Here is a 23,737-nt window from a genome sequence, read left to right as displayed (position 1 = left end):
TGACATCCTTTTATATATTTGAACATGGCTATCATATCACCCCTTAACCTCCTCTTCTCCAGGCTAAACATGCCCAGCTCCCTTAGCCGTTCCTCATAAGGCATCGTTTCCAGGCCTTTGACCATTTTGGTTGCCCTCCTCTGGACACGTTCCAGTTTGTCAGTGTCCTTCTTGAACATGTTCGTGTCCACTTCAGAAGTCTTTTTTAGAATCTCTGTTCCTTGAACTAAATGTGGTATAAAAATTCCCAAATAACTGGGCATTCCTAGAAACCGCCTCAAGAAATATCCTGAGGTTCACTAAAAGCAGAATTTGCTCATGATGTCTAACAAATTTGGTCCACTGTTTTCCAAATTCACATTTTTCACCCTTATTTTTTCTTACTTTCAGCCAGGTTGTTTCTGCTTTGCCTCTTCCGTTTTCCTCTCTCCCTGCTCCAAACTCTCTCCTTCTTGTCTTTAAATTTTTTCCCATTCACTCACCATTCTTGTAGCCTTGTTTGCCCTTATTGCTCTCAGTACAAGGAGGAAAGGCAGAACGGTTAGACCATTTCAGAGTAGAAATATAAACTCTCCCTTGCCCTGCCAAATCAGGAAGAATCAGAGCCCTAATTATTCCACATCCTTGTTTCAAAAACTTTAAAATACCCATATCCGGGCATCTTGCCAAAGCAAAAATGGAGCATTTTTTTCCCCAACTGGAAAATATGGTACAAGATTGTCCAGAGAGGAGTGTACAAGAAAATATCACATCCTCCTTCCTGTACTTCATGCTAATGGGTATATTATGGGTTTGAAATCCTTTAAAAGCTTTACATATTATCAAGCAAGGATTCTAGAATTTAATTTGCAAGAGAAACTTGGTGAAAGAGAGGGTCTTTTATAGCTCTTTCTCACAACTCTTTGGAGGTGTATTTTCTGTTACAAAACTACTGTATAAGATATTTGGCCATTTACTGTTTATAGTTCTTGCCAAGCAAGTGGAGGTAAGTATTATTATTACAGTGGTACCTTGGTTCTCAAACTTAATCTGTTCCGGAAGTCCCTTCCAAAACCAAACAATTCCAAAACCAAGGTGCGCTTTCCCATAGAAAGTGCGGTAATGCAAAACAGATTAATCTGTTCCAGATTTTTAAAAATAACCCCTAAAACAGTAATTTAACATGAATTTTACCATCTAACTGATGCATAAAATCAAAGCAATAATCAATGTACTGTAATATAAAATAAATAAAACTGTGTTGAGGGTGATATATATATATATATATATATATATATATATATATATATATATAAAAATAAAATATTACCTGCACTGATGATAGTAATTGTTTGGATGGGGGGCTTTTATCCATTTCTACAGTCACACAAATCAGTCAGTAGCTGAACTGGGTTCCACACAGTCACAAAAACAAATTAACCGAAAAAGCCTCAAAAACAAAAAACGCAAAATGAATAGCAAAAACAAAAGCACCAAATATAAGCTCCAATTATCACCTCAGAACACTGCAATCAAAAACGGAAGACTTCAATTACAATGGGGGGACGCAAATTAGCAGCGCAACAGTAAAAACAGAAGTTCAGGACTCAAAATGGAGCACGTTCAGCTTTCGAAGCAAAGTTCACAAACTGGAACACTGACTTCCGGGTTTGCTGCGTTCGAGTTCCAAGTTGTTTTGGGAACTAAGCTGTTCAAAAACCGAGGTACCACTGTATTATTATTATTATTATTATTATTATTATTATTATTATTATTTATATACCACCCTTCATCTCAGGATCACAGGGCGGTTTACAATATAAAAACACCAAAATACATTATTTGTAGTAATAAACAAAAACAATAATTCCCCACCCCCAAGTTTAAAAGGCCTTGGAGAAAAGGGATGTTTTTGCCTGGCACCTGAAGATATGTAATAAAGGCTCAACAGGGAGCCACCTCAGAAAAGACCCATTCTCGTGTTGCCACCCTCTGGACCTCTGATGGAGGAGACACATGAAGAAGGGCCTCAAATGATGATTGCAAGGTCTGGGTCGGTTGATATGCATGTTTAGGAAAAGTGGATAAGGAGTAGTTTTTCTCACTCCCTTATAACACTAGAACCTGGGACCACCCAATGAAGCTGAATATGGAAGATTCAAGACAGAAAGCACTTCTTCATGAGGTGCATAGTTAAACTGTAGAACTTGTGGGATAGCCAGCCTCAGATAGCAGGCATGCTGAAGTCTAATTAATGCATGAAGGGGTTAATACCACAGAGTAAGCTGTCCTGCCAGGCTTAGCCATGTCCACCTCCCCTCATTTTGGGAGGAACTAAGTAACCAAGCCTTTGTCATCCCCATTTTTATCGGAGAAATATTGGACGGTACGGAGTTATGCGACCCCCGAGCCAATAAGATGCAACCTTTAGAAGACATCCGAAGGCAGGCCTGTGTAAGGAAGTTTCTAAATATTTAATGTATTGTTATGTTTTTATATATGTTGGAAGCTGCCCAGAGTGGCTGGGGCAACTCAGCCAAATGAGTGGGGTAACAACAACAACAACAACAACAACAACAACAACAACAACAACAACAACAACAGAATAGGACAACACTGTTTTCATTGGGGGAAGTTGTTGTTAATGTAATAGGGCATCCCTATTTTATTGGGGAAATATTGGAGGGTATGCTGTGCTTTCATTGTTCATTAGGGAAGTTTTTAATATTTAATGCTGTATTGTTTTTAACACTCGATTGGGAGCCACCCAGAGTGGCTGGGGAAACTCAGCCAAATGGGTGGGGTATAAATAATTATTATTATATTATATTATATTATATTATATTATATTATATTATATTATATTATATTATATTCTTTCTTTCTTTCTTGGTTGTACCTCAATTCCTCCAGCTTAATTTTTTTTTAGAATTGATGGGACACAGAACCCTATTGCTGCCCCATAACTCCCTTGCTGCTTATATTGGCACAGTGAAAAACAGTGTACAGACACCTTTCATGGCATGCCCTGAAGACCATCTCTGCTGGGGTACATGGCACACATTCTCTCCTGCAGAACCACACACAGACTCCTGACCCGAGAGGCCCGCCAGGATTCATGACTGCGGTCCACCTCTTTGCAGAAAAACAGTTTCCTTGTATGGGTGTTTGTGAGGTCACATAGGGAGCTGAAGGGAGACAACCAACCCCTGATTTATGCACATGTAGTCTGCTCTAAAGAGCTCCTGCAAATTCCCCGCCCGGCTGTCTTTTTTGTCGAAATGCTGCGGGGAGAACTTGAGCTGGAACCAACCGCGTTCCTAAAGAAAAGCATCGCCTAAATATCAGCTTTGTTGCGCTTAAACCGAAGTGATGGATCCACAGGAGGAAAGGGCTGTGCTGTGAAAGAGATGACCACATTGTACAGTTAACCTGCCTATAAAACAGACGGGACATTTTGTGGTGTGTTTGATTATTAAAGGTGACATACATACCTATATTTTAGCTCAGGCAGCCCTGCTTCGTTCAGAAGACTGTAACACTTTGTCCATTGATACATATATATTTCTACAAAAGATTTACAACCAGAGTAGTGTTCAAGGCAGCAAAGGCACTTTTGTCCGGTGTATAAACAAGCGTTGCTTGCGACGGCTTTTTTCGGCAATGGGGGTTGGCTTGTTTTTCCTCCTTCAGATGCAGTTTCTGTCTCTTTTATACCGCTCCTGAAAGGTGGTAGTTGAAACTGGAATTGAATCTCAGGTATGTGCCAAGTCCAACATGCTTCTGAGACAAACGCCGCTCTGTCCGCGAGAGGCCCCTGGCTTGCCAAGGCTAGGCAAAGCACAGGTCAGCTGTCGAACAGTCGAGCAAGGAAGGTTGACTTGGCACAGGGCACAAGACGCAGCTCACTCTTGTACTGGAGACGTAAACTTTCCACAGCTATGAAGGAGGAGAGCAGGGCGGCACAAAATGTAAAAGGCAGGCCTGGGTTTTTCTAAAGAAAAAGGTTTATATTCAGCACTTTGAAGCTGTAGGTCAGATACTGATTCAGAGACACATTCAGGTGATTTACTACAAAATTGAGGAGAATTTTTCTGGTGTAAATTTGGCATTTTATTTTCAAAAAGGAAGAATTGTAATTTTTTTTTAAAGGAACATAATTTAAAATATAAACACAAAAGGTGGAATGCATCCAGTGAACCCATACAAATTAAATCTGAAGTTAATTTCTACAGAACTGACCTTTGCTTTTTAAAAAATTGTTTTTGGGAAGGATGGGAATCTTCTTTTAAAAAAACGTATGAAGTATCTATTAAAGGCTCAGAAGCCAAAACAGAAGCCTTTGGACCTGCATTTTCCCTACACAGTTGTACCTTGGTTTTCGAACAGCCTAGTTCTCGAACATTTTGGCTCCCGAACGATCAAAACCCGGAAGTGACTGTTCTGGTTTTCAAATGTTCTTTTGGAAGCTGAATGTCCGACAGGGCTTCTGCGGCTTCCAATTGGCTGCAGGAACTTCCTGCAGCCAATCAGAACCCACGCTTTGGTTTCTGAACGTTTTGGAAGTCGAACAGACTTCCAGAACGGATTCCGTTCGACTTCCCCGGTACGACTGTATTATTTAATCACGCCAGGCTCCTCCCTCTCCCGCTCTCCTGTAGCACTCCTGCTCATTTCACCCTGTGAAATTTGCCGTTGAGGTTTATCAGATATTGCCTAAAGCCCTTTGTAGTCGCATTGTAGTTGAAAGATTTTCTAACCCACAGGTGTGGGTGAAATAAACGACTGTGTTAACCTATAATGCCCGTGTGTGGTGTTTGTTCTTCATTTCTTCCCTAAGTATTTTGTATCTGTTGTTCTCATGGCCACTGGGGTGCTCTTTGTAAGCGATCAGTATGTGAGTGCGCCCCCTTTGCCCAAGTCTGGTTGAAGAAAAGCACCCGCAGGAGGGAGAGACAAACTCTGACCATGCTATCCTCTCTTCTGTCAATTCAAGAAAAGTACGGTGTGCTGTGTTTTTAAATCCAGCAAATGAGAATACTGTACAGAACTGCTATTGAAGCCACAGTAATCCTGGCAAGGACCTTAATGGCATCATAATAGAGTCTCCCATTAGTAGCTTGTTTTGTCGCTGTAGTTTTAATGACCCCAATTTAGTATACTTTGCATCACATATTCACACTTAACAATCTGCATCCAATCTAAGCCTACTGGATGAATATAATTTCCAGGCAGAAGCTCCCTGGTGTCAGCTGGAGTTACATCAGGGGTGAACTCAGCTCTTATATATTCTTCCTTCTTGAAGGAATAGTGTTGAAAAGGAGATAATCAGTTACTCACATCTGTGCTCTCAAAAGCATGCACTTTGATCAATAAGCCGCAATAATGGATTCCATCAGGAAGGAAGGCATATGCAGCAGCTCAGGTGCTATTAATAGATCAGCATTTTCAGATTCTCGGCTTTCCCTTTGAGTATTTTTCCATGGGAATTGTTCTGTGGTTTGGACACCTCGGACACTGTGCAGCTTCATCCCAGTGAGATGTGTTTGGAGGCAGCAATTCTGTATCTGTTCACCCGGAAGTAAGCCCCACAGAACTGAGTGAGACCTGCTTCTGAGTAGACAGGCATTGGCTTGCAGTGTCAGGTATGCCACAGAGAACATTGCTTTCAACTGAGCTGGAAGGAAGCTTGTAAGTGCCATCTCGCGACGAAGATTGTGGGTGCCGGCAATGTAGCACGGACTTGCACCATTGCATGTGCGTGCCTGCATGGAGTGCGTGTGACGTCCCATGCATCGGCCGGAGGCGGAAGCTCCTCTTCCTCTGTGTCCCTCATGGGCCAGGAAGAGGCGGAAGAGGAAAAGTAAACAGAGCCAGACACTGCAGCTCCTCCTCTCTCATGTGAAGAGAAGGGGACAGCAGGGAATGGTTTCAACTCTACCCATTGTCAGGGACGTGGTTGGATTGAACGCCTGGGATGAGTCTGACTCCGGAGATGAAGGAATGCCAATACAGAGGGAGCCAGAGTCTGACTCTGGAAACGAGGGATTGCAGCCAAAGACAGAGCAGGAGTGGGTTAGTTTGGGTCCCGCTTCATCAAGAGTTCCCAGACTCAGATAGAGCAGCAGACTCGGAAAGCCCGCAGGCAGAGGGAGGGGAGGAGATAGATGGCTTTGAGGGGGTTGCTATGCAACCAGGAGGGAGGCAGCGTTTAGCGGGCTCTTCGTGTGAGAGTGGGGGAGGGGAGTCCACCCACCTTCTCCCCGAACCAGAAGATCTGAAAGGGTTAAAATGCAACAGAAGTACAAGAGAGGAAGGGCTGGACTTTGGTGCCCTTTGTGCTGTGAAAGGTGCAGAGACTCAGAGTGACCAACTCATAGCTGAGAGTGGCAGGCTCGGAGCCGCTCTCTGGATGATAATTGTAAATAAATGTAGCCTAAAACTGCCAGAAATTCATTAATTCTTATCGGAGCTTGCTTGCCTGCCTGAGATTGTTACACCCATTGGCTGGGGGGGGGGGGGCCTGGTGCCCACAAATATATTATTGTGGTTGCTGAAGCACACACGGCCCCATGAAGTTGATACCAGTGCTTATGACCTTTACAACTAATGCAACATTCACAACCATACAAACTTAAGCACACCATGCTTTTCATTCTTAGCCAGGGCTGGATTTAGGTTTGATGAGGCCCTAAGCTATAGAATAATAATAATAATAATAATAATAATAATAATAATAATAATAATAATTTATTTGTACCCCGCCCATCTGGCTGGACTGCCCCAGCCACTCTGGGCGGCTTCCAACAAAGATTAAAAATACATTTAAATGTTACACATTAAAAACTTCCCTGAAGATGTCTTCTAAATGTCAGGTAGTTGTTTATCTCTTTGACATCTGATGGGCGTTCCACAGGGCAGGCACCACTACTGAGAAGGCCCTCTGCCTGGTAATGGGGCCCTTTATATGTCCAGCTGTCCTTTGTCAACAACAAATTGTCGCTGTTTTTGTGTTGAACGTGATATATAGTAATTTATGGACCTAATAGGTATTTAAGCCATTTGCACATAACAAAATACGTATTTTATCAAAGTAATTTTTGAACTGAAATACGATCATAGAGCCTACACAACACAAAACACTGTTGCTGTATGTAGGTTTTATTTTATTTGTTTTTTATCTTATATGTTGGAAATATACATCCAGGGTTTTTTTCTCCTTTCAATTTTGTTTGAGGCCCCCAAGAGAGTGGGGCCCTAAGCTATAGCTTGTTTAGCTTATATGTAAATCCAGCACTGTTCTTAACGAACACACTCACATGCCACGCCTCCTACCATGTACCCCTGTGTATCTATTCCAAACAAGTCTAAAGAACAAATTAAAACCCAAATATGTTTGAGGCCATTGCATTTCAGAGCTGCTGCTTGCAAATTTCCTCCAGCTCCTAAAAATGACATTTTGCAAAATAGGTGATAAAATTCAGTTTCTCATAGTAGTTGCAGTCAGATTTGGCAAACCCATCTTGAGACAGGAAAAATAAATCATAACTCAGCAGCAGATCCATTAACCATTCAGATCCATATATTTCAGTGAATGGGACACCATTCACTGACCAGGAAGTTGTCAGGTATTTGGATTTTGAATTTCTGCCTCGTCCCTGTGTGTCGGAGAAGAACACAGCATAAACTTCATTATTATCATTAACTTATTAAGCACCTTCTACAGAATCATCTCAAGGCGATGCAAAATTAAAACAGCAAAAAATGTTTGTTTGTTTGTTTGTTTGTTTTTGTTTGTTTTAAAAACAGCCAATACAATTAAAACTAAACTAAAACATTATGAAATAGATGCTCATGGCAATCTCATTATTAAATCAGAGGGCAAGAAGGATTGTTTCAGTTTGATTCATTCTTCTGTTATAACAATTCTAAGGTCTCAACTATAAATTAAATGTTCCTAAATGTACAAGGCAAACACATACATAAGTATGTAAACCACGTGTCTGAAATAGTACAGGAGAGCAATCCTGAAGCCATTTTGACTCTCCCAAATTGACCTCAAATATTTCTCTGCAAGGAGGAAGGAAAGAGGAAAGCCTCCCCATTGCCTCCCCATTGCTTACAAATCCTGTCTTAAGGGCATATTCGTGTATGAATAGGGTGAGCCTGTGACTTGGATTCAGGAACTAAAGTATTAACCATCACAAAAGAATGGCCAGGCTGCCCAGGTAAGGCAATCAGTGACCATTATCAGGTTTCCTGGCAAACAGGATTTCTGCTGTAGACCACCTCCTTCTGTGATGTATGTATGATGTTTTGGGGGTGGTCTTGAGGTACAGGGTGGGCAATTTCAAAAGTCTATATAAGGGCTGGCACACCATTGTTGTGGGTTCCTCCTCCCTTCTGCATGTGGTGAGTGAGGGCCCTGTTGCAACAGTTGAATAAAGATCAGGCTTACTAGCTGCTTTGCTTCTCACTATTCTCTGGTTTGCGTCTGTCATTTTCTCCTACTGATAGGGAACCCACTTAAGGACTCTACACAGGCTCTTGGATACCCCATAAGGGAAAAGGTGCAGTTTTTTGCGTGGACAGGCGGAGTCCCCAGATCCCGAGTGGTCACCCCCCGTCATGTGGAATAACGACTCTAGACAACGTGCTATGGGATTAAATTGGCCACAACTTTATTAAATTTCAAATGTGGGTAGACCTTGGCTCAGGCATTGGACGTTCTCCCTCCCCAGTCCCCAGCCGGGGACCTAGGGAGCTTCAGAGTTATCCAGTGTGTGTGTGGGGGGAAGGGCTGGCTCTGGAGAACATATGTTCAAGCAGAGATAGCCGCCCCCGTTACGCCTCCGCCGCCGCAGGGGAGAGCAATGACGACCTTTCGGCGTACGGTCAAAGCCTCCCTTCAGAAACCCCTTTAACGGGGAACCCTGGTATCGCCGCCGCAAAGAGGAAGATGGACTAAAGGATTCCGCCCAAGGCCTGATACCACCAAAGTTGTGACGTTTTGCTACGGGAAAGGCGAAACCTGCCAATGCAGGGAAATTCCTTTCCGGCCCTTTAACAGCGACCTTAACGTAGCAGCGCCCGCATACCTGTGAAGAAAGGTTAACCTGCAAAACCTATGAAGAAAAGTTAACCTGCAAAAGAAGACATTAACTGAGGGTGGGTAGGGTGGGAGAAGCTCTGGAGCCAAGTGAGGATTACCAGGTAAGATCCACCCTCTATTGTGTGGGCAGGTAATCCCTCCCCTACCTGGCCTGGTTTCCCTGGCAACGCTTCCCCCAGGTGGGATTGGACAACTCACTGGGGTAGGCGGGGACCTCCAGGTATCCCACCTGAGGGAAGGCAAAGCCTATGCTGATGGGGCCACTCCAGATCCAGGGCTGCACGCGTCCACGCAAAGGGCGCCCCCCGTTTTAAGCGGGGAGCGGTCATTCTTATAACACTTCTAAGCAGTGCCTATTGAGAAGTTTAAAAGCTGGGACTGGTAGACAAACGAGGTCTGAGGAAAATACAAGGGAAAGTAAAAATAGTCAAAGAAAAAAATGGAATTCTGTGTGAAATGATATGGGAGGACCTGACTGATAAAGATGGTACCTCGTGTGAAATGATTTGGGAGGCTTTGAATGTGCCAGAGGGGAAAAAAGTAGGGAGGGCAAAAGGTTTACAAGGCTACCTTATGTGGTGGCCATGCAAAATTATCAAAAAGGCTTGGGGAAAGTGTTATGTACTGAGTTGAATAGGATCCAAAATGCAGCAGTCTGATTGGTCCTAGAACAATAGGATTCAGAATGCAGCAGTCTGATTGGTCCTAGAACAATACAGCAGTATGATTGGTCCGCAGGAGCCACCCAATCCAGCTCCAGGCGGAAGTGAATCCGCAACCTGATTGGCCCACAGGAGAATTCTGGGATTAGTCAGTCACGTGCGGCCCATTGTGTAAATAATGTATATAAAGCAGATATTGTGAGGGAACTTCCATTCCTCCTCACCACTATGAGCTGAATAAAGAGCATGAAATCCACTCTCGACTCCGAGTATATTTCAGAAAGACTTCTAAAGATCTGAGGAAAGTGTAGGAAATGATTGTTGTTAAAAAAAAAATGAAGTTATGATATTGAGATTTATAGGACTTAATGGATTCTTTGAGTGAAATACTTTGCGAGATTGGATTCCAGGCCAAGACCAGCAAGCCCTATGGAACGAAGAAGCCTCAGCCAAAGAAGATAAAAAAGAAGATAAAGAAGAAGATTGGCAAAATAAATTACTGAACTATGCAGGACAAATTATTACAAAAAAGGGCAACTGTTTAATGCATTTTGGTTTAAGCTTTGTGTATGTTGTCGTTTAGTCGTTTAGTCGTGTCCAACTCTTCATGACCCCATGGACCAGAGCACGCTTTGTGTATAGATTCTTACATTAGTATAACTTTTAAAAGTCACTTGTAATAAGATGAAGAAGATTTTATGGACGTGCATGAACAAGTATATTATAATGGAACCAAGAGAGGGAGTGGAGGAAAGTCGACCAAAAATTTTATGGTTTAATTTGGTTATGATTTTTTCCCCTTTCTCCCCCCCCCCCATTTTGTTATATTTGGAAAATCAATAAAATGATATCCAGAGAGAGAGAGAGGGAGACGTTTAAAGCCAAAAAATTAAACAATATTGTTGAGCCAAATTCACAGACCAAATCGTTCTGGGATAGATACTAAGAACACACTAGCAGACCAGAGTACAGCTGAAAAGACTACATCAGCCTAAGGAGGAATAGGGATATATCTCTGTGTTTTCTCCCAATTCTGTTGGTACACGCAGAAAGCTGAGAGTTGGGTTAGTTTCTCTTCTGCATGCTTTCAAGTCTTTTGAGAATGTGGAGTCATCCTCAGTCGCAGCGGCACCTGCAAGGTGAGTCAGCTCAGTCTTGAACTCATGTTTGGGCATGTTTAGCCTGGAGAAGAGGAGGTTAAGGGGTGATATGATAGCCATGTTCAAATATATAAAAGGATGTCACATAGAGGAGGGAGAAAGGTTGTTTTCTGCTGCTCCAGAGAAGCGGACACGGAGCAATGGATCCAAACTACAAGAAAGAAGCTTCCACCTAAACATTAGGAAGAACTTCCTGACAGTAAGAGCTGTTCGACAGTGGAATTTGTTGCCAAGGAGTGTGGTGGAGTCTCCTTCTTTAAGCAGAGGCTTGACAACCATATGTCAGGAGTGCTCTGATGGTGTTTCCTGCTTGGCAGGGGGTTGGACTCGATGGCCCTTGTGGTCTCTTCCAACTCTATGATTCTATGATTCATTAAAAAATAACACTAGGGGGGGGGAACAAATTACAGTTCAATGTTAATGACCAACCTGGCTTTCTCCTTTCTGAAACCTCTCCCAGGCGTTTAATTCAAATGTAAACCCACCCTTCGATGCCTCAGACAATCTTCGTATTATTTGAACAGTAACAGAACTCCCTGCTTTTATGAACCCAGCCCAAGGTCTTGAGGCTTGTGACAATATTCAACACAAAAACCCAACAAAGATTGTTAAGTTGTGGGTGAACATATCAGACGACACAGCGATTCTTCAGACAGCTCTTGTTTATTCACAGGCCAGAAGAGAACTGAACTGAAGGGCTCAGCCAGCCTGCTTATATAGAGCTCAACTACAAAGCAACAGTAACAACTTTCTGTAACTATCCAATCACTGAACATCACTTTCAATTCCTTATTTGCATATGTGGACCTGAGTGAAAACTATCAACAGTATCCCCCTGCTGGCCCAGGGTGAGAACTTCAGTACATAACAAAGATGATACCTCGTTCAGCACCTTACGGATTTAGTACTATCATATCAGTTTTAATCTGGTTGCTGAAAAGCAATCAAAAGCTTGACGTTTTTGTACAAGCTTTCAGCCTGTAGCCACAAAGCAAACAATCAACATGGTCCCAGGAGAAGTAATAATAATAATAATAATAATAATAATAATAATAATAATAATACAGCCGTAATAATAATACAACCGTACCTTGGATCCTGAACACCTTGGTACTCAGATGTTTTGGCTCCCAAACGCCGCAAACCCAGAAGTGAGTGTTCCAGTTTGCGAACATTCTTTGGAACCCGAACGTCCGACGGGGCTTCAGCAGCCAATCGGAAGCCGTGCTTTGGTTTCCGAACGCTTTGGAAGTCGAACCGACTTCTGGAATGGATTCCATTCAACTTCCAAGGTACGACTTTACAGTGGTACCTCGGGTTAAGAACTTAATTCGTTCTGGAGGTCCGTTCTTAACCTGAAACTGTTCTTAACCTGAAGCACCACTTTAGCTAATGGGGCCTCCCACTGCCGCTGCGCCGCTACTGCGCAATTTCTGTTCTCATCCTGAAGCAAAGTTCTTAACCTGAGGTACTATTTCTGGGTTAGCGGAGTCTGTAACCTGAAGTGTATGTAACCTGAAATGCATGTAACCCGAGGTACCACTGTAATGTCAATTAACTCTGTTCTGAATAGAGCTAGCATTGGATACAAGTTGGACAGAAGTTCTTATCCCCTATATTTCTAATGCCCCACTTATGTGTGTTGTTCTTTATAGAACCAAAAGCAACAGCACCCATGCAAGTACACAAGTACGAAAAGGTATTTTGGAACAGCCCATGATGTGTGTGTGGTGAGGGGGGTTCCATCCCCAGAAAACCTCATGAGGACTGAGAGCATATGCAGTGGCCATAAAATGCAGACTGATAGTTTGGGGGGCACAGAAAAGTACCGTATTGGCCCGACTATAAGGCGCACCCACAAATAAGCCACACCTTTAAAATTCAAGGCTTATTTGAGGAAGCGGCCCGCCTCCCGGCACTACCACGGGGGACGGGGGGTGTCCGGCGACGGCATTCGGCGCCCCGTTCCCCAAGCCAGTTTCAGCGCCCCACTCTGAATATAAGCCGCATTTTAACTTTTCACAGTCAAAATTTGGATGGGGGGGGGAGTGCAGCTTATATTCAGGTCCATACAGTAGGAAGGCATTGGGATGGAATGGTGTGGTTGGAATCTTTGAACAGTGAGCATTCCACTCTGCAACACTTTGTTTGTTTGTTTTTTATAGGATATTTATTGAAATTTTCAAGAATAATACAATGTAAAACAAAAAAAAAACCAACAACAAAAATACAAAAATACAAAAAAAAACAACTAAAAACACATAGAATTTCCAATTACTTATTTTCTTTTAACTTGTTTTCCAGACCTCCTCATACCTCCCTTTCTTATATTCCAATTCAAATTGTTAGTTCAGCAAATCCTCACCATTAATTTTTACATATTTCAAAACCTTATTTTCCATGTCTCTTAAGCATTACAGCTGGAAACCACTTAATTTCTGTCCAACATCATTCTAACATTCATTAATTTTACAGTATTTCTGCAAATAGTCTTTAAACTTCTTCCAATCTTCTTCCGCCGACTCTTTTCCCTGGTCTCGGATTCTGCCGGTCATTTCTGCCAGTCCCATATAGTCCATCATCTTCATCTGCCATTCTTCCAGAGTGGGTAGATCTTGTGTCTTCCAATATTTTGCGATAAGTATTCTTGCTGCTGTTGTCGCATACATAAAAAAGTTCTGTCCTTCTTTGGCACCAATTGGCCAACCATGCCCAGGAGAAAGGCCTCTGACTTCTTCAAGAAGGTATATTTAAATACCTTTTTCATTTCATTATAAATCATCTCCCAGAAAGCCTTAATCCTTGGGCACGTCCACCAAAGGCGAAAGAATGTACCTTCAGTTTCTTTACATTTCCAACATTTATTATCGGGCAAATGATAGATTTTTGCAAGCTTAACTGGGGTCATGTACCACCTGTATATCATTTTCATAATATTCTCTCTTAAGGCATTACATGCCGTAAATTTAACCCCAGGGGCCACTCTGCAACACTTTGTTGCAGATCCCATTTGTCAACTGCGGCTCGAGAGAGAGATTTAGTCAGCACAAACAAAATGTTTTTGAGCCGCATCTGGCACAGCACAATGCCCATATGGATGTGTGTATCTATATATTGACATTCAGGCTCTCCTTTGGAAGCAATATTTCACGGAACCACTTTAGCTATTTCATCTCGCATGAGAGAATCCCTCTGGATTGTCAGACTCATTATTGGCATGAATATTATCTACAACAGTGGTGGTGAATTATTTCGGCGTGCTTGACGTACACTGCTGTAAGACACAGCGAACGAAAGAAAACCCAAAGTCATTTGGCCTGTCTTTGAAAAGAGATGGAGGGAAAAGGTCAAGTCTTCTATGAGATTGAGGGCAGAGCAGTTTTTAAATCAGGAGAGGAATAACAATAATCCTAAATGGTGACAATCATGGCTTCCTGTGAACTTGATGGGACAAATCTAGTGAAATTAGTCATCTTTAGTTCAGCACTCTCCTTGGTGCAAGGATATAATGTTCGCCTTTCTCTGACTCAGGATTAAAATGCACACTGCGGTTTTTCAAGAAAGGGTGTGCTTTATTGGTGAAATATCCCTTTATTTTTATTTTATTTTATTTTATTTAAAAACCCTATTACATAATTTACATTAGCAACTGGTTAAATTGTGTGAAAAAGTGACAACCTTCTTAAAAGATCGGACACCACATCACGATACTGGCTTCTTTTTGTGAGCAAACCACAGTTAGGTAACTGTACTGGATTGAAATGTAACACTGAGCCACAGTTTATTAACTGCCAAAATAAAGGCTGCATTCACACAGAAGTTTATTCTGTTTATTCCGTTTCCCTGATGTTCCTGCGTTGTATCTGAACTTTCACATGATGGAAAAGTCATGTACAGGAGTGTAGCACAAGTTGAGCATTTATGTCCATGTTACTTGCTTCCAGAAAAAAAATATGTTTCTAAATAAAACAGTTTCCTATTAAAGCACCATACCCCCCCCCCACATTCCTCAGATGAAAATAGGGACATTTCTCTCACACACCCCATTGACCCTCCCATTATTGCGCGCGCGCGCTCTCTCTCTCTCTCTCTCTCTCTCTCTCACACACACACACACACACCCCCCATTTCCTGTCAGAAGAAGGGTAAATGCCACTACCACTTCAACAATGAAACACAGCACACATGCTCTCCACCAACCTGAGAAAACCCCTTACTCCTTATTCTATTCTATTCTATTCTATTCTATTCTATTCTATTCTATTCTATTCTATTCTATTCTATTCTATTCTATTCTTTGGTAGATTTACAAAAAGAAAAGCACAGGCCAGTAAATAAATTTTAGAAAGGGGCAAGAGGGTACACAAAGCATTTTTTAAAAAAATACATACTCCTTGTGTCTTGCTCTGCTCCCCCCTTCCTTTCCATCCCTGCCCTCTGCCTGGGTTCAGACAACAAAACAAGCCAGATTTCGGCTTGTTTCACATGCAACACAGAAACAGCAGGAATTGGGAAATGCTGCCCAGGGAACTTTTGTATGGTGTGTAAAAAAAAAAAGAAGAAAAGGTAAAGGACCCCTGGACAGTTACGTCCAGTCAAAGGCAACTATGGGGTTGTGGTGCTCATCTCACTTTCAGGCTGAGGGGGCAGGCGTTTGTCCACAGACAGCTTTCCAGGTCATGTGGTCAGCATGACTAAACCGCTTCTGGCGCAACGGGACACCATGATGGAAGCCAGAGTGCACAGAAACGCAATTTGCCTTCCCGCCACAGCGGTACCTATTTATCTACTTGCACTGGTGTGCCTTCAAACTGCTAGGTTGGCAGGAGCTGGGACACAGCAACAGGAGCTCACCCCTTCGCACAGATTCGAACCGCTGACCTTCCAATCGGCAATCCCAAGTGGCTCAGTGGTTTAGACCACGGCGCCACCCGCATGCTGCTCATTCACATTAAACCATGGGTTGTTTTAAACTATGGTTTAAACTATGGCCCAGCATACGTACACAGAATATTTTTCTCTATGGCCTGATAGATGCATGCAGAGAATCACAGGGCTGGCTGTTCATAACACATTCTTATTGGGCAGAGCTGTACATGTCATTTGAGCTTGCAGCTTCCCTTGGATATGGGGTAGATTTTAAACAAAGCAAGGTAAATAGTCTCTTTCATTTATGGTTAAAATTCTCTCATGCTGTTTCGTCATGCACAGCCACCCCTGTGAGATGAAGCAGGTACAAATCAGACGTAGCACTAGATTTCAAACTCTTGTTCCCACATTATACCAGGTGTTCAGGTTGCTCCTTCAGCATCCTGATCATATCCCAAAATCAAAATATTTTCCCATTCATTATTAGTTTCAGATACTGCTTATGTAAGGTTAAACACAGCACTGAACCATTAAGGCCCGATTGTGCCTAATTAACGAATGCCATCAGTCTAACAATGGACTCTTTGGAGTTCTGGAAACACATCACCACAAGGTATGTGGGAAAACTCGGGATTTATAAGTAGCTGCAGACTAACAACATTTACTTGGCACCACTGAACATAAGGGTAGTCATGGAAACTTGTCTCTCAAAGCCCTCACACTGCCTATAACAGCCGCAAGTGATACTATTTGTGTCCAACAAGAAAAACTTGAGTGGAAAAGGTCAGCTGTGATGGCAATCTGTGAACTGCCTGCAGGTGAGAGAAAGAGGAGTGAGATGTGGTGAAGGAGAAGTTATTCTGCAGAAAGGGAGGTGGACCTAAAATTGACTATCCGGAAAAACCAAGGAGTCACTGTGGTTCAGAAAACGAGGCTCGATAGTGGGGTAGGTTCAGAAAATCAAGCAACAGTCCCTACCCAGATTATTTTTGCAAAATCAAGTACCATAAGTTGTTTACTTCTTCTTCTTTTTTCTGCGTTGGGGAAAACATACATAATAGCTATCTCCTGGTGTTCACCCAGGATTCATGCTTCCTTTTGGAAATGAGGCACAGTGGAGACCGTGGTGTCTTTATGGTATATGGTTTTATAAGGGAACAAAACCCTGCTCCTTTTCCCTTGTGGGGTATTCCAGAGCCCGTACAGAGTCCTTAAGTGCGTTCCCTGTTGGTAGGAGAAAATAACAGAGACCAAACCAGAATATATTGAGAAGCAAAGCGATTAGTAAGCCTGGTCTTTATTAAAGGAAAATAAACGGTTGCAACATGGTATCCACTCACTACACGCAGGAGGCAGGAGAACCCTGATCAAAGGTGCACAAGCCCTTGTATGGATGTTTGAAATTGCCCACCCTGTTGCCCAAGACCCCCCCCAAAAAAAATCATACATGCATCACAGAAGGAGGCGGTCTCCAGCAGAAATTTGGGGATGTTGCTTCTCTCCTGTCTGCCAGGATACCTGATAATGCCTTACTTGATTGCATTTTTTGGGTAGCCTGGTCATTCCTTTGAGATGGTAAATACAGTGGTGCCCTGCAAGACGAACGCCTCGCAAGACGGAAAACTCGCTAGACGAAAGAGTTTTCCGTTTTTTGAGGTGCTTCGCAAGACGAATTTCCCTATGGGCTTCCTTCGCAAGACGAAAACGTCTTGCAAGTTTGTTTCCTTTGTCTTAAAACCGTTAAAACCAAGGGTGCATTGCTTGAAGAGGTGCAGTTGCGACTTGACTTCGAGGAGCAACTCATAGCACGCGGTTTGGTAGCCCTTTTTTCAGGTTTTTGAGGACTTTGGTGATTTTTGAAGCTTTCCCAAAACTTCTTTTGCATCCGTTTGGTAAGTTAAACTTTTAAAACTTTTTTTGTGGTTTTTGGATTTTGGGTTGGGGTGTTTGGAATTCAAGGACTTGGTGTTGGGGGGGTTTGCAAGAATCTGGGAGCTTGTGTGGTGTTGTTGTTGTTTTTTTTGAATTTCTATGATTTTCTGTGACCATTGGGCCATGTTTTTTTTTTAAAAAAAATTTCTGGGTTTGAATTTCTGTGTGGTGGGTGGCTGGGGGAACAGTTGGGGAGGGGTTTGCAAGAATCTGGGAGCTTGTGTGGGGTTTTTTTTTTTTTGAATTTTTATGATTTTCTGTGACCATTGGGCCATGTTGTGTTTTTTTAAAAAAAATTCTGGGTTTGAATTTCTGTGTGGTGGGTGGCTGGGGGAACAGTTGGGGAGGGGTTTGCAAGAATCTGGGAGTTTGTGTGGGGTTTTTTTTGAATTTTTTTGATTTTCTGTGACCATTGGGCCATGTTGGTTTTTTTTAAAAAAAAAAATCTGGGTTTGAATTTCTGTGCGGTGGGTGGCTGGGGGAACAGCTGGGGAGGGGTTTGCAAGAATCTGGGAGCTTGTGTGGTTTTTTTTTTTTTTTGAATTTTTGGACTTTTTTTGACCATAGGAACGCATTAATTGATTTTCAATGCATTCCTATGGGATTTCGTGCTTCGCAAGACGAAAAATTCGCTAGACGAAAAAACTCGCAGAACGAATTAATTTCGTCTTGCGAGGCACCATTGTACTTAGTTCCTGAATCTCTTATGCATATTGATAGTGTGCTCAGCGCAACAGACACTTGCCAGACTGCATTTGAAAGGGGAGGTGTAAGCCCATACAGTCCAAAGACAATTGGAAAGCCTCTGCCCTCTCCCTGCAGAGAAACATTTGAGGTCAACCTGGGAGTCAAAATGGCTTCAGGATGGTTCTCCTGTACTATTTCAGGCATGTGGTTTATATACTTATATGTGTGTTTGCCTTGCACATTTATGAATATTTATTTTATTTTTGAGACAAAAAAGAATTAGAATTCTTATAACAATGGTTTATTTACACACACATATATAATCTGAGCCTATGATGGTGGGGTTCACAACATGAACACCCCAAAAAGGTCTCGTTTCTCCCATAGCCACAGTTTGGGATTCAAGCAGAAATCCTCCATGGCTCTTACTCTACTGTTACAGCCTGCAACTTTTTCAAAGAATCATAGAATTGTAGAGTTAGAACAGTTCTCACTGTCAAAAGTTGAAGAAAGTTCTTCCATCACAATCTCCTTTCACACCACAGCAAACTCTGCCATCCAAATCAGCCTTTGTCCTTCTAACTATCTGACAGATGACATTCTTGACAAGAGTTAATTATTTCAGTGCAAAGCTTGTTTTAAAAGTGTTAGACTCGCTCACAAAACCAAGTGTCTGATTACCATGTTTTTAGAAATTTTCAATGTGCATCCTGTATATTTTCTTGTTTACCCCCCACCTTTCTAATATTCAAGATAGCTTCCATTAATCCAAATACTGCAACTAATTCTGTTCTTAACGAGTGTTCAAATTCACATAAAACACAACAGTCATCAATCAGTTAAAAATCACCAATATTTCAAAGAGTACAAATTACTGATGAACTGAAGTGCTATGCTTAGATTTGGGGGGACTGGGGCAAAAACATCTTTTGAAGGTTGAACGAATTGCTGGCAAGGAAGGAAATTAAACTGAAGAACATTCCAGTGGGGTAGTCCACAAAGATGAAATGCCCCAATTTTCTCTTTCATGTGAAAGTATAACTGTTGGCAGAACTGGAGCCTTATGTTTTCTTTCCTTCAGCATATAGACAAGACAAAACAAAACATGGGATCCATATTGCTAATAGATTCCTTTCTAATAAACGCTTCAGCAGCTCTTCATGAAAAAAATGGGTGGTTTTTTGGCTTCTTTTTTTTTTTACTTCCTGCAAATATATTTGCAGAAAACTATGCTTTGGTTTTGAAAATCCACTTTTTCAACTAGTGATTATGGCAGCAGCTACCTTCTACCAATTCATCTGTGTGGCTGGAGGAACTAATGACAGTCATGAATTTTTCCAACACAATTTCTTCTTCTTCTTCTTCTGTGCCTGGGTGATTTCTGAAGCAGCAAGAAGCAGCACAGGTGGAAGTGCTGTTGCAGTCCATAATGAATCCATCCCTCTTATAGATAGTCACCGTTATCAAAAAGCAAACATAGCCAATGAGGTTCCATCCAAATTTTTAGACATGGTGGCTGAGGCTGATAGGAACTGGGGACCTGCCTTAAGGTGACCTGACCTAACAAAAACAACAACAACAATTTTATTATTTATACCCCGCCCATCTGGCTGGGTTTCTCCAGCCACTTTGGGCAGCTTCGAGCAAAATATAAAAACATAATAAAATGTCAAACATTAAAAACTTCCCAATACAGGGCTGCCTTCAGATGTCTTCTAAAAGTTGTGTACAGTGGTACCTTGGTTCCCAAATGCCAAAAATCCGGAAGTAAGTGTTGCTGTTTTTGAACATTTTCCGGAAGCCGAACGTCTGATGCGCTTGTCGGCTATTGTTTCCGGGGAGCCTGCACCAATCAGAAGCTGCGCCTTGATTTTCGAACATTTCAGGAGTCAAACGGACTTCCAGAACAGATTAAGTTTTGCGCTTCTGTCTTTGCTATTTATGTCGCGTTTTTGTTTTTGAGGCTTTTTCAGTTCATTTGTTTTTGTGAATGTGTGGAACCCAGTTGAGCTGCTGATTGATGGATTGTGTGACTGTGGAAATGAATAAAAGCCCCCCCCCCATCCAAACAATGACTATCATCAATTCAATTCAATGCTGTGAGAGTGCTGCAACTCCAGGCGCAAGGCCAAAAATCATACTACATACCCCGTGCCTTCAATACTGTTAATGTGAACTGATTTTGTCCAACGGAGCCGAGCCCTCAGTAGCTGATATAGGGCTTTCCTAATGTGGTTGTGTTGTAAATGCCCTGTGGTGCTGAGGAAAGTAATAACACAAGGATGAAATATCCCCAATAGAGCATGATATGGGCAAGGGAAGAGGAGTGACTGTCAGATGTTGCACCTAATAATGTACTTATTAAATGGAAGAATATGATCTGCATGTGGAAGGGAAAGAAGAACCAAAAGCTGAGAAAAATCCTTCTCCACCCCAGCAGAGAGATATCACAGTAGCATAACAAAAAGGAGCTTGATGGTGAGGGGAAAGCATGGAAGGACGATGGACTCTGTAAATTTTGGTTTCTCCCAGTTTCTCATTTTTCCATTTTTAAGTTCAGTTCTTCATGTTACAAAGTGCTTTCCCCCCCCCGGGGGGGGGGGGTACGCAAGGGTACGCATACCCCTAAACATTTTGTGAATCTAACGGCAGAAGAAACTAAAAAAAAAATAATTGTAGTTTCTTCTCTAGCAAGGTGAATCGTCAGTTCCGTTGCTACCCCTGATGGCGCCTTCATTTCCTGTCACGGTGTTTCCTGAGTCTCAGATGGAAGCGGGCGTTTAATGTGTGAAGTAGGAGTTGGAATCTAGCACGGTGATTGGTCAGTTTCGTTCTTACCACCTCCAATGGTGGCTTCATTTCCTTTCCCAGTGTTTCCTGAGTCTCAGACGGAAGCGGGCGTTTAATGTGTGAAGCAGTGTGGAATGTGTGGAATCGGGAAGGTGTTAGTGCACACTGTTACTATAAAGAAGCAATGCGGAAGCAAGAAGCAGCTAAGCCAGCTGCTGCTGGCTGGAAAGGCAGACAGGATGTTTGTGACTGTTGCCATGGCAAGAAAGGGGCAGTCCATTCTCCGTACTGAGCACAGGATGTGAGCTCAGTGTGTGTGTCATATGATCTGTACAGGATGTACATGGGTGGAGTTTGAGTTTCTCTCTGTTGTTCAAAGAGTGCAGACATCTTTAACTGTATGGCTGCTAAAGACAGGAATAAAAGCATGTAGATACATTTCTATCTGAGTCTGATTCCCCTCCCTGGGGATATGCAGGGAGGAGGGAGAAGCAGTGGTGTGTTTTTCTCACAGTCTGGGAAAAATCGCCGATACGGACCTCATCTGTTTCTCCTGCCGGGAGTCGCAGGGGGAGGTCAAAAGGAATTCAGCCGGTGCCTGGACAGATAGGCACATCCCTCTGACCATGGCAGAATTCCAATGTGGAAGTTACTGGGAGCTGCCAGCTGCCCAGAGTGGCTGGGGCAACCCAGTCAGGTGGGCAGGGTATAAATAATAAAATTATTGTTATTATGGAATAGGACGTTCCTATTTTCACTGGGGAAATTTTGGAAGGTATGTCCCCGATATGGGGAGGTGGGCACTAGCTGATGTAGGAAAGCTAGAGCATTATGTCAGTGTCACATTTTGACAAGATTTAACCCTTGTATTGCTTCAGAATTGTAGCAGCAAGAAGGAAGTCAGCTGAAATTTGCCACCCAGTGTATTCCTAGAAATGGGTTGAATCAAAAGCTACATGTTCTACTCATTAGTTAATTCTCGTTTGAAGACGAAATGTGCTAACTGCTGGCCTTCCCTCATCTTTAGTGCAAAACTTGAGGTGCCATCTTGAGGCCATGTGTGCCAAATCATGACCATAACTCCATAGGTTCTGTTTGAGGCATGTTAATGATCTGTAGAGGCCAAGAGCGTTTCTGGTTTCAGAGCTGTATTATAGAGCACAATGCACGCATGTTGAAAATATAACTTGAGACATGGTGGCCACATGGTGAGAAGTTTCACTGAGTGAAAATGGATTCCCAGAATTCACCATGCCCTTTGTGCCTGGTGAAACAAGGCAAGGGATTTATTTGAAAAAGTGTGTGTGGGGGGGTGCGTCCTATAGAGCGAAAAATACGATATATATATATACTGTATACATATGTAAACCAGACAATATCCATATTTATTCACAAGTGATTTCTTCACAATACAGTGGTACCTCAGGTTAAGTGCCTAATTCGTTCCGGAGGTCCGTACTTAACCTGAAACTGTTCTTAACCTGAAGCACCACTTTAGCTAATGGGGCCTCCTGCTGCCGCCGCGCTGCTGGAGCACAATTTCTGTTCTCATCCTGAAGCAAAGTTCTTAACCTGAGGTATCGTATTTTTCGCTCTATAGGACGCACTTTTCCCCCTCCAAAAATTAAGGGGAAATGTGTGCGTCTTATGGAGCGAATGCAGGCTCCTTGGCTTCAGTGATAGCAACGCGAAGCCTCCGAAGCGCAGGTGGAGCGCTCCCTCCGCGCTCTGGAGGCTTCGCGTTGCTTTCGCTGAAGCCTGGAGAGTGAGAGGGGTCGGTGCGCACTGACCCCTCTCGCTCTCCAGGCTTCAGGGATAGCCGCCTGAAGCCTTTGGAGCGCAGCGGGAACTCGCGCTGCGCTCCAAAGGCTTTGGGTTCCTTTTGCTGAAGCCGGGAGAGCAAGACTCTCCTGGCTTCAGCAGAGAGGGAGAGATGCACAGCACCCCTTCAGTGAAGCGGGAGGAGAAATGGAAGGGGCTCTGTTTCTCCTGCTGCTTCGCTGAAGGGGCGCTGAGCAGAGAGGGGGAATTTTTTTTTGCCCTGTTCTCCCCCTCCTATGGTCCAGTGCATTCTATGCTCCAGTGCGTCTTATAGAGCGAAAAATATGGTGTATATATATATATATATGTATGTGTGTGTGTGTGTGTGTGTGTGAATTGGAATATGTACATGAATAACCAATGAACAATTTAATAAAAAGCATTTTAAAAAAAGAAAGAAAAAGAGGTTTTTTTTAAAATGTCAAAAACTTCTTTTCTGAAAAATTTCGGCAGAGCCCTACTAATAATTACTGTGTTACATTATTATTCATCTATTTATATACCACTTTTCACATGGCTTAGCAAAATAGTTTACAGTAATAATTTAAACAATATCATAAGCTTCATTATGCCACATCAAAATATACAAAGCATAAATCACAGGATAAACACAGTAAACAGAGGGCAAATGAGGCAGCAGTCAACAAGCCGCAATTGCCTGGGTGAACAGAAATGTTTTTAATTGCCAGCTGAAATGCATCGCTGAAGGTGCTTGCCTGACATAC

General features: G+C 42.6%; 1 protein-coding gene across 1 annotated transcript in view; it reads left to right on the top strand.

The window, feature by feature from the left end:
• Positions 1-17,389: 17,389 nt before the first annotated feature.
• LOC309352945 (putative CENPB DNA-binding domain-containing protein 1) overlaps positions 17,390-23,737 on the top strand; it is a gene marked incomplete at its 3' end in the record, with an annotated part of 62,996 nt that continues 56,648 nt past the window's right edge. The window contains exon 1 of the mRNA XM_081881769.1: positions 17,390-17,758. The remainder of the gene's footprint in view (positions 17,759-23,737) is intronic.

This window comes from Podarcis erhardii (assembly GCF_964252035.2).
Source record: "Podarcis erhardii genome assembly, chromosome: 12".
Lineage (NCBI taxonomy): Eukaryota > Metazoa > Chordata > Lepidosauria > Squamata > Lacertidae > Podarcis > Podarcis erhardii.
The sequence above is the reverse complement of the archived record's forward strand: the minus strand, read 5'-3'. Positions and strand labels throughout refer to the sequence as shown.